Genomic DNA, 14,670 nt, shown 5'->3' with positions numbered 1-14,670 from the left:
ACTTGATAAGAAAGCTTACCGTCCATCTCAATGATAGATGCCTAATGATTTGCCTGCCTATTGTCCACAGCTACATAAATCTGAGGAATGTTGTGACCAACATCCCCAACTATATGTGCCTCCTGAGCACTATATATGTGGGGTCTACCACCCTGATACTGCGGACAATCCCTCTTACGATGATCCTTTCCATATCCAACACTGCAATGGTGCTCTACCATTGCCGCTAGTCTGTTGCTCTCCATGTCCCCTCTCAATTGTATTTAACTTCTTGTAAATGACTACATTTTCTTTCTCACCTTCATATTGCGATCTTCCTCGCTTTGGTGGGAATTTTCCCTTAACTTTATCACTTCCTTCCAAGTCATGTTTATGCTCAAATTTGTGCTTCGACTGCTCATACCAATGTTTCATCTTTTAGATGGCGTCCTCTAGTGATCTAGGATCGTCGAACTCAATCTGATCTCTATATGCTACTAGCAGTCCACTAATGAATCTCTGAACCTTGGCCTTCTCCTCCTTGAGGTAAGGCACATATCTCAATAACTCCAAGAACCTGATAGTATACTCATCATCTGTCATGGAACCCATCTGCAACTCATAAAACTCCTTAGCTCTGTCATCATATTACCTTTCCTAAAAATACTTCATATTGAAGAGCCTCTCAAACTCGTTCCAAGTCAAGTCATCTTCTAGAATACCTTTAACATTCTTCACATCTTCCCACCAAATATCGGCTTTATCTTTAAGACTAAAAGTGGTTATATTTGCTTTCATGTTTTTTGAATAATCATGCAATCTGAAAAAAATTCCTCATACCAAATTACCATGCCTCTTCATCTTGTGATTTCTTCATCTCTCCATCAAATGCAGGTGGGTTTTCTTTCTTAAACTCAGATGGAAAATATACATTGTCACTCCTCCTGTAAGGATGATAATGATGATGATCATAATACCTGTCAGAACCAGACTAGAATAGTACGTGTGTCTATCACCCCTCCTATTCAGAGTATCCAAGGCCCTGCCATCTCTGATTGTGTCATCTCTATCAAACCTATGACCACCATGAGACCTAATACCTTATGCCTCGTTTGTTTTGTCCTCCTATTCATGGCTGATCCGAAGTTTTCCTGGTTGCTGCAATTCTGACAAACTCTAAAGTATCACTTCATTTACCTCTGCTTGTTTCTCATGTGCCTGTATGATTCTATCATTGTCTGCCTTGCAACTATATATTTCTGCCTTTAAGCTTCTCGGTGTCTCTGCCAAATCAAAAGAGTTCCCAACACCACACTTCTCATATAATCCATAGGGAGGGTCTCGAGAACTGTAGTCTACCTTCTTGCTAATCATCTTTAATATTTTTCCTACAAGGTATATCATGTTAGCTAAACCAAATCACAATAAACTCATGTACCTTAGCATAATTTGGGGAGGATACCTTGTCTGCAAGATCAACAAATTAGTGTAATACATGTATAACATAATCATGACAACATATAGAAATATAACACATAAGCATGTAGCCATATATACATCATTCTAGCTAGAGTCCAGTCATCAATGCATGGCCATATCAACTACACATACCATGACCTCATGCATGAAAACAACAACCATATCAATGCACATTTGACAACTTGTAAGAACTGACATGCATAACAATGCATAACCAATCACACACTTATGACGACACACTCCATAATAATAACATCCTCTTTCACATGGCGACATAACTACAATCATGACCGACACCATGCATATGAAACAAACCTATAGACCATAAGGATGATTAACACACGTGCAACCAACATGAATGCATGACCAACACACAACCCATCTAGTCTGAGGGGTGAACCATGCTCTGATACCACTTTGTAGTATCAAATATCACACAAGTAGAACAAAAACCAAAAACCACTCAAAGAGAATGGAACCTGCTCTGATACCACTCTATAATGCCCTCCTCCAACATCTACCCACATAATCGACCAACGGGGTAAACATGTGATGATAAGTTACTATGATATGATTCAACCTCCTAAGTCACCTTAAGGAAGTCGAATTGACAAAAACACACCATATAGACCTTCTACACCTACTACAGGATTCCCATAATGCATCCCAATCATTCCCCTTACCAACCCCTGGGTCCCACTAAACTTTTAGACCACTAAAACCCTAGACACTCCCTTGATATGGGCAAGGGTGTGTCTGAGGACGTTTGGATGTATGCACAACATGGGTATTCCAACGTCCAAGGACTTTTTTGATCAAACCTATGCCTACGTCCCTGGTATTTGAGCCACTTTTCAAGCCCATAATACAGGACACTACCCAGAAACACTTGTAGCTTTTAGAATCTATAAATTACATTATGACAATACTTGCAAATCAAAAACTAACTCGAGGACTAGGTTTGACCATCCCCAACTAGGACTGGCATTCCGTCAAACACTTGGCATCAATGCAATCTATAGGAAATAAATACAAGACAGAGCATAAATTACTGATAACTCATATGGAACTTGACGGTGTTAGCGCTTGAGATTTCACCCTAGGCTGAGGAAGGTAAACCTTCAAGGCTACATCAAACCATTTCACCTCGTAGCTAGCCCTACGAGGTATGAGAAGGCTCTCTCGGGTCAGATTCGGTAGATCTTTCAATAGGATTAGGCTGACCAATTAAGAATAAAGATTTTAGGCTAGTAAATTGATAGGGGGTTTGATTTGATGATTTGTGGGGTTTTTTAATGGAATGACGGGGCTTTTCTGGGCTGCATGGGCAAAATCACAGCTTCAAACAGAGAAATATAATGACTACACAGGTTATCAACTGAGGCAAGGTAGGCATGCAATTTAACACCAAATCTGGTTTCAAATGGGATGGCAAGACTGGTGAGGAGCTAAGGAGGGCAGACAATAACTCTGAATCCTCCTTAAACAGTAGAAAACATCGAATGCGAACAAACTTATAGGAGGAGCATATAATACTATGAATTCCTACCTAATCACTTCATTTGTTCAGCTTGAAAGGGTCATGAAATGAAATGGAACATAACTGATTACATATGAGACAAAGGGAAAAACTTATGCTAAATCAACATACCACATGAATCTCAGCAAACAGAGCTGTGAAATTCCATTAAATTCTCTGTCATAAAACTGTACAATAAAAAGCTCTCTGCTTCTCCAGCAGCTCCCAGCGCTCAGAAAAAACTCTCCCTCCTTCCCTCTCTCTTACAAATGATTTTGTTTTTTATACATTAAAAGAAATCTGTAAAGGAAAAAATGAATCGGTCTCCCCAAATTCAGCGCGCTGTTTGAACTGCCATAAAAAAAAAATCCTCTGATGACTAAAAACAAGCATGGAGCGCAGATCTTTTGGATTTCTGATGTCTTGAAATAGGAAATTAGTTCCTATCTTTCTGTTGCGGTTTGTGGCGTGAATGAGAACCGGATTTAGTGCTCTGGCGAGGTTGACATCACCCGATTCCATATCTAAGAGAAAACCCCTTTTTTTTTATTGTAAATATTTGTTATTGGGGCGCCCACATTATTCGTGAAAGTGGCGGTAGTGATAATGAGGAGAAAGCAAGCCACGACATCTAGTTTCATGGGCAAGATGTTCTAGCACTGCATGCGCAATTGCCTGTCCATCTGTTTTGAAAAGGGGCAGAATTACACACAAAATCCGATGATAATCAATGTGGAGGCAACAACTGTAGCTGCATATCCATTCTGAATCGGAACTGAAGCCAGGAATAGACCGCTTACTTTTCTCTGTATCTAGATTCTATTGGCGGATTTTGGCATTTGAAAGATTTACACGTAACCGCATTTCTAATGTCCACGTCATGCTTTCATGCCTCAACATTAGTCACAGAACAGTAAATTGCGTACAATTTGTTGGCGTTTTTCCATCCACTTCCACATCTTACTGCTTTACATGGAGTTCCGTTAACCTCTAGTTGGTCCATGAAATGATGCTCTGGTCAATAATAGCTTGCCCAGGTTCAAACCACCATTGGTTCGATACCTTTTTGTAAAGCTTTGCATAAGCTTCCCATCGCTTTGTCTGTCCAAATCTCCACACACGAAAAAGAGCCTGAAGATCATGTGTTGGATTCCAGGAACCATCAACAATTATCACACGATTGGCTGCCGGAAGATTTATACCCAATGATCCAGCTCTAGTAGATATTAATACACACTAGACCTTTTTATTTAAAGGATTATTAAACTTCTCCACTAGTTTTTGTCTTTGGGCGCCACTAGTGTGTCCATCAAGCCTGTACCATTCTTTACCTTGCCTCCAGTATTCATCTTTCTTTCCATGCCGAGGTAATTTTGTCAAGAATGACTCAATAAGATCTAATGTACTCAAGCTTTGGCTGAAAACCAATGCCTTATCACTTCGCTCAGAGCTCATGGCCAGGAGATCTAACAACAACACCATCTTACCGCTATAATCAATTTTTTTATAGGCTTTATCTGGAATAATGTCCTCCCACCACTTATCAGCTTGCAGGGGCACCTCTTCCAAATCACTGTCTTTATTTTTGCTTGTCCAATCCACTCTGCTTTTCATCTTATCTCCATTCAAGAAGTCATGATCCATATCATCATCGCTGAAGCTACCATCCAAAATGAAATTCTCAACTGTGTCATCGCCTTGTTGAGAGTCTCTGTCCTCTTTAGCTATTTGCAGTAACCCTGGATGATTCCAGATCTTGGCTAAAGAATGATATGCATTGAAGAAGCGTTTCTTATGTGCCACTTTTACACATGCATTCTTTTCATTCTTCATAAACCCATGTACTTCTAAATATCTGATGTATAACTGCCGCTGTAATGGAGAAAGTTTTACAGATATCACATATACACGTTTTGGAGGAAGCTCATCCTTCATCACATCCATGCCCATACGTTGTACAAAACCTTTTAACTGTTCATATAAGACATGTGATCTTTGATTCATTATTTTCACATCATCTGCAGTTGAATTAGCATGCTGCCCATTTTTTATGGGATTTTGGAAACGGTTTCTGAACTCTGGTTGTTTTCCCAGGAATCCTTCTCTTACAAAGTCTACCATACAATAGTATTCCATCAAATTATTTTGTAAAGGAGAACCTGTCAATGCAATTCTGCGTTGGGTCTTCACTTGTTTTAATGCCTGTGTTATATCAGCCTTTGTGTTTTTTATCATGTGTGCCTCATCACAAATGAGTAAGTCAAGACCACTCTGTAGTCAATTCAAACGCATGGACTGATAACATCTACCGAAAGCCCTGTAAAAGCAGCTCCTCCAACTTTTCATTCATCTGCACCATAACCTGCGGTTAATATCAACCTTAACAGAGCCCCAATTGTTCCATACCTGCATTACTCTTCAACCCGTGTGACTGTGCATAGTCTCCATTTAATGCTTGTAATCTAAATTAACCGCGACAGTTGCCTTGTCAAGAAACCTTAGTTGATTTGTAGGCTAAAGCTCTCTACTTTTTTCACCCTTTAAAAGCTGTTCTTCTTGAATAACATATATTTCTTTTCTCCCAAAGAAGGAACAGAGACATTCCATTTACGGATACTGGCTACAAAGACTTGGGCAATTCCAGTGAACGGACTATCAACAGGCAATTTATGTTTGTACAATCTTGTCCCACACATGAAAACAGAAAGTGCTAGTGCCATTGCCATGGTAGGGATACAAAACCCCAAACCCGATCCAACATTTTCTTGACTGTACATGGGGACAGATATAGACACAACCAAGCCACTGGACATTTCAAAATACCACCATGAACTTGTGCAATTGATACTGCTGCAATTGGTATTTTCTCCACATAACTTTTTGCCTCTGATTGCTAATGATATTCTGAATTGTGCTTGTGCAGATAGGAGCTTCAATCACTGCCTTTTGAAGAGCTGGAGCATAAATTACACAATCTGAAAAGCAACATTAATGATTTCTTCTTCAAAACCCTGTTTTGAAGAAGAATCAATCTCTGATATAAGACAGAGTCTAACATCGGCTCCATTTGGGATGGCAGCTGCAGTTTCCTGGAGGTGCCAAGAACCGCAGAACTTTGGGAGAGCAGACCGTGCCTCCACCATTGGGCAATGGAGTCATCATCAACAAATCAACACAGCTGAAGACTTATTTTCACACTGAAACTGAACTCAAACAAACTAAAAGCCAACTGAAACAAGATGCTGCCCTTGTGGCTGCTTATTTATTTACAACACTACTCTACTTTGTTGTACAAAGAATAGATCAAGTAATGCTAAAATGCCAAATTAACCACTCGAGTAAACCTGGAAATGAAGCCGCTTGAGAATGCTGCCACGAAGTCACAGATGCAGTTGCTGGCAGCCCTTCATGCTCATAATGATCCTGGTCACCGAGAAGACAGCCCGATCTGTCCATCAGAGTGAAAAATATGTCCATATATGCCGCAATAGGATCACGGACACCGGCCTCTGTTGGCTGCCCCAACTCTGCAATACATACTTCCAGCTGCACATTGTCAATGTATACCTCTATAGGCAAGTCTGTTAGTGCTTGTTGTGAAGGAAGGAGGATTTCCAGGAACTTTTTAGGGTCTTGGAAATCATAAGATTGAATCTGCTCATCTAACCATTGAATCTCCTTCTCGATTCTTTCAACAAGTAACTCACAGACGCTAGGATGATAATCCGGAGATTTCAAACATTGGAGGAAAAAACTTAAAACTTCTTCATTAATTTCAATATCCACTAAGCTTTCTCTAAATTCATTTAGAGCTTCACACAGTGCAGGGTTTGCCACATACCCTACCATTGCATGAACATATCAACAGGCACTGGAATGTCTGGATCGAGTTGGAGTCGCCAGGTGAATGATTCAGCCTGCATAAGTGTCTGACTGCTGTCCACCATCAGCATCAGATCTGAATTTGATACATGTACTGGGGTAAAATACAATCGAAGTGGTCGTATTCACAAGCTCACGGAGATTGACTGAAGCAGCGTTTATCTACTAACGCTGATGTAAAACAAGAGCGTTTTCGAAGGCTTCTGGCGTAACTTCAGGCTCCGTCTAAGACTTATGAAACAAACACATCAATCAACAGACAAGTTTGTTCTTCCCCAGTATGGTCGCCAATATGTTAGCGCTTGAGATTTCACCCTAGGCTGAGGAAGGTAAACCTTCAAGGCTACATCAAACCATTTCACCTCGTAGCTAGCCCTACGAGGTATGAGAAGGCTCTCTCGGGTCAGATTCGGTAGATCTTTCAATAGGATTAGGCTGACCAATTAAGAATAAAGATTTTAGGCTAGTAAATTGATAGGGGGTTTGATTTGATGATTTGTGGGGTTTTTTAATGGAATGACGGGGCTTTTCTGGGCTGCATGGGCAAAATCACAGCTTCAAACAGAGAAATATAATGACTACACAGGTTATCAACTGAGGCAAGGTAGGCATGCAATTTAACACCAAATCTGGTTTCAAATGGGATGGCAAGACTGGTGAGGAGCTAAGGAGGGCAGACAATAACTCTGAATCCTCCTTAAACAGTAGAAAACATCGAATGCGAACAAACTTATAGGAGGAGCATATAATACTATGAATTCCTACCTAATCACTTCATTTGTTCAGCTTGAAAGGGTCATGAAATGAAATGGAACATAACTGATTACATATGAGACAAAGGGAAAAACTTATGCTAAATCAACATACCACATGAATCTCAGCAAACAGAGCTGTGAAATTCCATTAAATTCTCTGTCATAAAACTGTACAATAAAAAGCTCTCTGCTTCTCCAGCAGCTCCCAGCGCTCAGAAAAAACTCTCCCTCCTTCCCTCTCTCTTACAAATGATTTTGTTTTTTATACATTAAAAGAAATCTGTAAAGGAAAAAATGAATCGGTCTCCCCAAATTCAGCGCGCTGTTTGAACTGCCATAAAAAAAAAATCCTCTGATGACTAAAAACAAGCATGGAGCGCAGATCTTTTGGATTTCTGATGTCTTGAAATAGGAAATTAGTTCCTATCTTTCTGTTGCGGTTTGTGGCGTGAATGAGAACCGGATTTAGTGCTCTGGCGAGGTTGACATCACCCGATTCCATATCTAAGAGAAAACCCCTTTTTTTTTATTGTAAATATTTGTTATTGGGGCGCCCACATTATTCGTGAAAGTGGCGGTAGTGATAATGAGGAGAAAACAAGCCACGACATCTAGTTTCATGGGCAAGATGTTCTAGCACTGCATGCGCAATTGCCTGTCCATCTGTTTTGAAAAGGGGCAGAATTACACACAAAATCCGATGATAATCAATGTGGAGGCAACAACTGTAGCTGCATATCCATTCTGAATCGGAACTGAAGCCAGGAATAGACCGCTTACTTTTCTCTGTATCTAGATTCTATTGGCGGATTTTGGCATTTGAAAGATTTACACGTAACCGCATTTCTAATGTCCACGTCATGCTTTCATGCCTCAACATTAGTCACAGAACAGTAAATTGCGTACAATTTGTTGGCGTTTTTCCATCCACTTCCACATCTTACTGCTTTACATGGAGTTCCGTTAACCTCTAGTTGGTCCATGAAATGATGCTCTGGTCAATAATAGCTTGCCCAGGTTCAAACCACCATTGGTTCGATACCTTTTTGTAAAGCTTTGCATAAGCTTCCCATCGCTTTGTCTGTCCAAATCTCCACACACGAAAAAGAGCCTGAAGATCATGTGTTGGATTCCAGGAACCATCAACAATTATCACACGATTGGCTGCCGGAAGATTTATACCCAATGATCCAGCTCTAGTTGATATTAATACACACTGGACCTTTTTATTTAAAGGATTATTAAACTTCTCCACTAGTTTTTGTCTTTGGGCGCCACTAGTGTGTCCATCAAGCCTGTACCATTCTTTACCTTGCCTCCAGTATTCATCTTTCTTTCCACGCCAAGGTAATTTTGTCAAGAATGACTCAATAAGATCTAATGTACTCAAGCTTTGGCTGAAAACCAATGCCTTATCACTTCGCTCAGAGCTCATGGCCAGGAGATCTAACAACAACACCATCTTACCGCTATAATCAATTTTTTTATAGGCTTTATCTGGAATAATGTCCTCCCACCACTTATCAGCTTGCAGGGGCACCTCTTCCAAATCACTGTCTTTATTTTTGCTTGTCCAATCCACTCTGCTTTTCATCTTATCTCCATTCAAGAAGTCATGATCCATATCATCATCGCTGAAGCTACCATCCAAAATGAAATTCTCAACTGTGTCATCGCCTTGTTGAGAGTCTCTGTCCTCTTTAGCTATTTGCAGTAACCCTGGATGATTCCAGATCTTGGCTAAAGAATGATATGCATTGAAGAAGCGTTTCTTATGTGCCACTTTTACACATGCATTCTTTTCATTCTTCATAAACCCATGTACTTCTAAATATCTGATGTATAACTGCCGCTGTAATGGAGAAAGTTTTACAGATATCACATATACACGTTTTGGAGGAAGCTCATCCTTCATCACATTCATGCCCATACGTTGTACAAAACCTTTTAACTGTTCATATAAGACATGTGATCTTTGATTCATTATTTTCACATCATCTGCAGTTGAATTAGCATGCTGCCCATTTTTTATGGGATTTTGGAAACGGTTTCTGAACTCTGGTTGTTTTCCCAGGAATCCTTCTCTTACAAAGTCTACCATACAATAGTATTCCATCAAATTATTTTGTAAAGGAGAACCTGTCAATGCAATTCTGCGTTGGGTCTTCACTTGTTTTAATGCCTGTGTTATATCAGCCTTTGTGTTTTTTATCATGTGTGCCTCATCACAAATGAGTAAGTCAAGACCACTCTGTAGTCAATTCAAATGCATGGACTGATAACATCTACCGAAAGCCCTGTAAAAGCAGCTCCTCCAACTTTTCATTCATCTGCACCATAACCTGCGGTTAATATCAACCTTAACAGAGCCCCAATTGTGCCATACCTGCATTACTCTTCAACCCGTGTGACTGTGCATAGTCTCCATTTAATGCTTGTAATCTAAATTAACCGCGACAGTTGCCTTGTCAAGAAACCTTAGTTGATTTGTAGGCTAAAGCTCTCTACTTTTTTCACCCTTTAAAAGCTGTTCTTCTTGAATAACCTATATTTCTTTTCTCCCAAAGAAGGAACAGAGACATTCCATTTACGGATACTGGCTACAAAGACTTGGGCAATTCCAGTGAACGGACTATCAACAGGCAATTTATGTTTGTACAATCTTGTCCCACACATGAAAACAGAAAGTGCTAGTGCCATTGCCATGGTAGGGATACAAAACCCCAAACCCGATCCAACATTTTCTTGATTGTACATGGGGACAGATATAGACACAACCAAGCCACTGGACATTTCAAAATACCACCATGAACTTGTGCAATTGATACTGCTGCAATTGGTATTTTCTCCACATAACTTTTTGCCTCTGATTGCTAATGATATTCTGAATTGTGCTTGTGCAGATAGGAGCTTCAATCACTGCCTTTTGAAGAGCTGGAGCATAAATTACACAATCTGAAACGCAACATTAATGATTTCTTCTTCAAAACCCTGTTTTGAAGAAGAATCAATCTCTGATATAAGACAGAGTCTAACAGACGGGAAGGATCACCACCCTCTTCCCTTAACTGTTTTGACATCGATTAGGTCTGGCATCCATTATCCTTTTAGTTACAAGTAAATACATGAAATAACCATGACAATAACCAGTCATATAACCATGTTTATAAACAACATTAAACCATGAAAATAACAATAATATAATAGTCATTAAAGCCACATATTAACAAGTACAAAAGCAAGAGAACTTAGCTTTTATTAATCATAGGCAAAGCCGACTAGGTTCGGGACTTCCACGTACCACCTGACCGTAGACATGGCTGAACCAAATCTTTCTTTCAGCCAGTCACCCTCGTGCCATATTCCAAGCATGAATGTGGGATCTCATGGATAACCAATCCAAAATCAACCAATGGAATCTAGAGGTTAAACCACCTCCACCCTCACCAAATCATGATCTCACCAAAACCAGCACCAAGATCACAAAACCAAACCGAGCTAGGAATGCCTCCAGACTCCATCACTATCCTTGAGGAATTTTCCATCTCCTTGTCTCTCAGGCTTTACCGCAATCCACACCGGATCACTAGGCCCTAAACCAAGACACCAGTCTCTCAGGCTTTACTGCAATTCACACTAGATCACTAGGCCCTAAACCAAGACTCCACCCTTAGGATCTATCGTGTATCCCACCAAAACCATTCAAGGGATTCCTAGGCCTTTGGTATTTTCCTGAGACTACCTCTGCCCCAGATTCCGAAACCATCGGGCAATTCCAAAGCTCAAAACCGAGAAAAAAAATCCCATCACACCATGAATATCTGGAAAAAGGAAAGGCTATTCTAAAAACCATTTTCATAACCCATCAAAACCATGCCACCGACAACAATAGAACCATACACCAACATGCAAATCCATGCATGTCAAAACCAGCTAGGAAATCATACATGCAATATGTTACCTGCAAGTATTCTTGTTGAAGTTGCTTGATCCCGCTCTTCCTTGCTTGATCCTTGCTTTCCTTCCTTTCCTTTACTTTATTTTTCCTTCCTTGCTCCAAAACTAGAGTGCTCCAAGAAAACTCTAAGTGTCCAAGAGTGAGAGAGAGAGAATAATGAGAGAGCTCCAAAATTGAACCGACAAAAGGTTACAAATTGATCCTCGGAAGCCTTTTTAACAATGAGGTCTCTATTTTCTTCATTTTCAATTATTTTCCTTCAATTACCTCCTCACATGCAACCCGTGACCTTTCACCTCCGTTTTCTCCTATTTTCCTTTATTTTCATAAATAAAATGTGCCAAAAAATTATCTTTGCCTTTTTAATGCCTTAGCCATTGTCTTTTACCAATTTCCTTAGCCATAAACACATCCACTGATGCCCACTAGAATATCTTTACCCAACATTCAACTTGGAATACGTGTCCCTTAACCATGGTCTTACTTTTGACTTTATTAACTTTTATTATTTTAACCAGGGGATGTCCAATAAAATACCATGGATATTCCAATGGATAGTTCATCACAACATATTTGTGAAAATATATTGAAATCTATAATATGAAGGTTAATTCCTTATATATTAAAGATTTGTTATTATCGTCTTACTACTTATTCATGCAATTTATAATATGTGGAAAATAGCAAACAATGAAAATATGAACACGCACCAATCAAAATGAACACGAAGATACAATCTGGGAAATCCTTTTAGGAGAAAACTAAGCTAGAAGGTGAGGTTGTCATGCTCTCTTTTGTCTAGAATGTAAATAATGAAAGTACAAAGGAGAAGACACTCTCTAAGGAGTGCTTGGTAATTGTGGTACATGGGCTATTAAAAAACACAAGGCACCTTTATTATGCTTTCTCTATCCACACTCTCCTACTCTACTCTATTAAGGAACAAAATGCCAACAAATAGAATGGAACCCCTTTTCCTCCTATTTAGTAACCTGGTTATAACACAACTTAATAGCCAACTAGGGGTTAGAATTGACCCATTAAACCCTTAATACTAGTTACAACTTTAATGTTCTAGGATATTCTCCATAGTCTCAAATTAGATAGCTCATTTTCCATGAGTAACAGGGGTTGATGCGACACCTTTTTGAATAATGGTGGTGAACCATAATAGGTCAACTTTAAGAAGGCATAACTTTTGCATCTAAACTCCGATTAACACGATTCTTGAACCGTTGGAAAGGTCTTAAAATTTAGAGAAATTTCATGGGATCCATGCTTAAGAAATAAATTTTTACCCCAAAGAAATTCCATTTAAATCCTCAAACTAGCCTTGGAAGGTTTAGACCCCAATTTTCCAATATGGGTCACACTGGTAAGACTACTTGTGTAAGTTGATTCCTTCAATTTTTCCAATTTGAAATCATTGAGATGGATGAAAAATCATATAATGACCTAATATAAATCATGCTTTCCCATTCTATGAGGCCTTTAACCCCTAAAAGTTTTTATTGAATGAGGCGAGGAAATTTTCCTCTACCTTCTCCCTATAGTACTATTTGTATTTCTCTAGAAGTTTTCCTTTCAAACTGTTAGAGTCGGTTTAGTAGCCCTCCATCAGCGATCAAAAATCTTTGAATTTGCATAAGTAGGTGTCTCATCAGTGTCATTTCATTGCATTCCATTAGGCATGCCATAACCCTGATGGAGGAGCTGGTGTCTTTATTCCCCTCTTGGCACTGCTGGATCAAGTTGTTTCAGTCTATAAATTCTTTCAAGGTTCCTTGTCTTGTCAAAGTCCTAGGTCTAGGGTTTAGGTCCAATTTGTCTTTGAGGTCATGTCTTTAAAGGTCAATAAATGCCCAGCAGGCCAGAGGGATGACTATCCAAGTTTTTCTTCAAAGATTTCTTCAAAGATTTCATCTTGTACAGCTAATTTTAACCTTGGATTTAAAAACCTTGTTTTTAAAGACAAGGTCTTTTTCTCATTTTTGTAAAAAAAATTGTAAAAATTCAAAAAATTTCAAAGGACAGCATACAGCCCTGGTCCCCTTTGCCAAGATCCTCAGAAGCTATCCCTACAAGAAATTTTCAAGACAAAGCATCAGTTCAAACAATTTCAGGACAAAAGGAAACCATAAAGTCAGCAGCATTTAAATTTTGAAAAAGTGTCAAGTTAAAAACATTAGAAAGAGGGTTTGAGGAGAAATTAATTTGAATCAAGCCTATAAAGCCCCTCTCTCCTTCTATTTCATCATCATTTGCCTCAAAGCAATAGTGAAGAGCGATTTGGGCGATTTGGAGAGAAATTGAGCAAAATTGGCAAGCTGAGCCCGCACGCGACCTGTCAGCACTTGCGCGCGACCTATCAAGGGGGTTCCTCCAGTTGAAAAATTACACTGGTGCGACCTATCGAGCGCGCGTGACCTGTTGGGAAATTCATCTACAAAAACCGCCAGTAAACTCCCAAACAACCTCAAAATTCTTCAAGACTGCAGCATTATAAACAGGGAAAAACAGCAGGTCATTTGAGCAGAAGCAGCAGTACATTTCAGTGACTTTGCTCCTGAAACCATGTCAGAAACCGAAACCGACTATGAGCAAAGTGATGACCATGAGTCAACACCAGAAATTGAGATACAAAGGAGGCCTCACAGGGGTGGTAAGAGTGGACACCATAAGAGGGAGGAGCCCACCTCTTTGACTGATTTGCAGGCTTGTCCACTTGCGGTCACATGTTTCCGCTACCTCTCATGTTATGAATTTTGCGAGAGGATTTCTCAAATTCAGCATCATAGGGAATTGGCTCGCTTGTTTGTTTTGCATTTGCATAATGGGCATGTAAATCTTGCAGGGGTGGATTTTATATTGTCATCTGAAAGTATTGCTCAAGCAACAGGAATACCAAATGTGGGAGAAGAGTGGAACAAACGCAAAGTGTTGGACAGATTTCATTATGAGCCCTTCGTTAAACCTGCCTACATGAGGTCCATAACTGGTATGTTTCCTTTCAGATTTTTGAGGGATGAGTATGCTCCCATGATGAGGCTCATCATGCTCTATTTCACCTGTGAGGGCAGGTTTGCATATGTGTATTC

At 39.6% G+C, this 14,670-nt stretch overlaps 2 pseudogenes; both read right to left on the bottom strand.

Moving 5' to 3' along the window:
* Window positions 1-5,212, bottom strand: part of LOC149250224 (protein CHROMATIN REMODELING 20 pseudogene) — a 56,475-nt pseudogene extending 51,263 nt beyond the window's left edge.
* A 3,372-nt stretch (window positions 5,213-8,584) lies between these two features.
* On the bottom strand, window positions 8,585-9,829 carry LOC149250223 (protein CHROMATIN REMODELING 20 pseudogene; annotated as a pseudogene).
* Window positions 9,830-14,670: the final 4,841 nt, after the last annotated feature.

The sequence above is a fragment of the Pinus tabuliformis genome, chromosome 7, assembly GCF_031772625.1.
Source record: "Pinus tabuliformis cultivar Carrire ecotype Pingquan chromosome 7, CPIR1, whole genome shotgun sequence".
NCBI lineage: Eukaryota > Viridiplantae > Streptophyta > Pinopsida > Pinales > Pinaceae > Pinus > Pinus tabuliformis.
The sequence above is the reverse complement of the archived record's forward strand: the minus strand, read 5'-3'. Positions and strand labels throughout refer to the sequence as shown.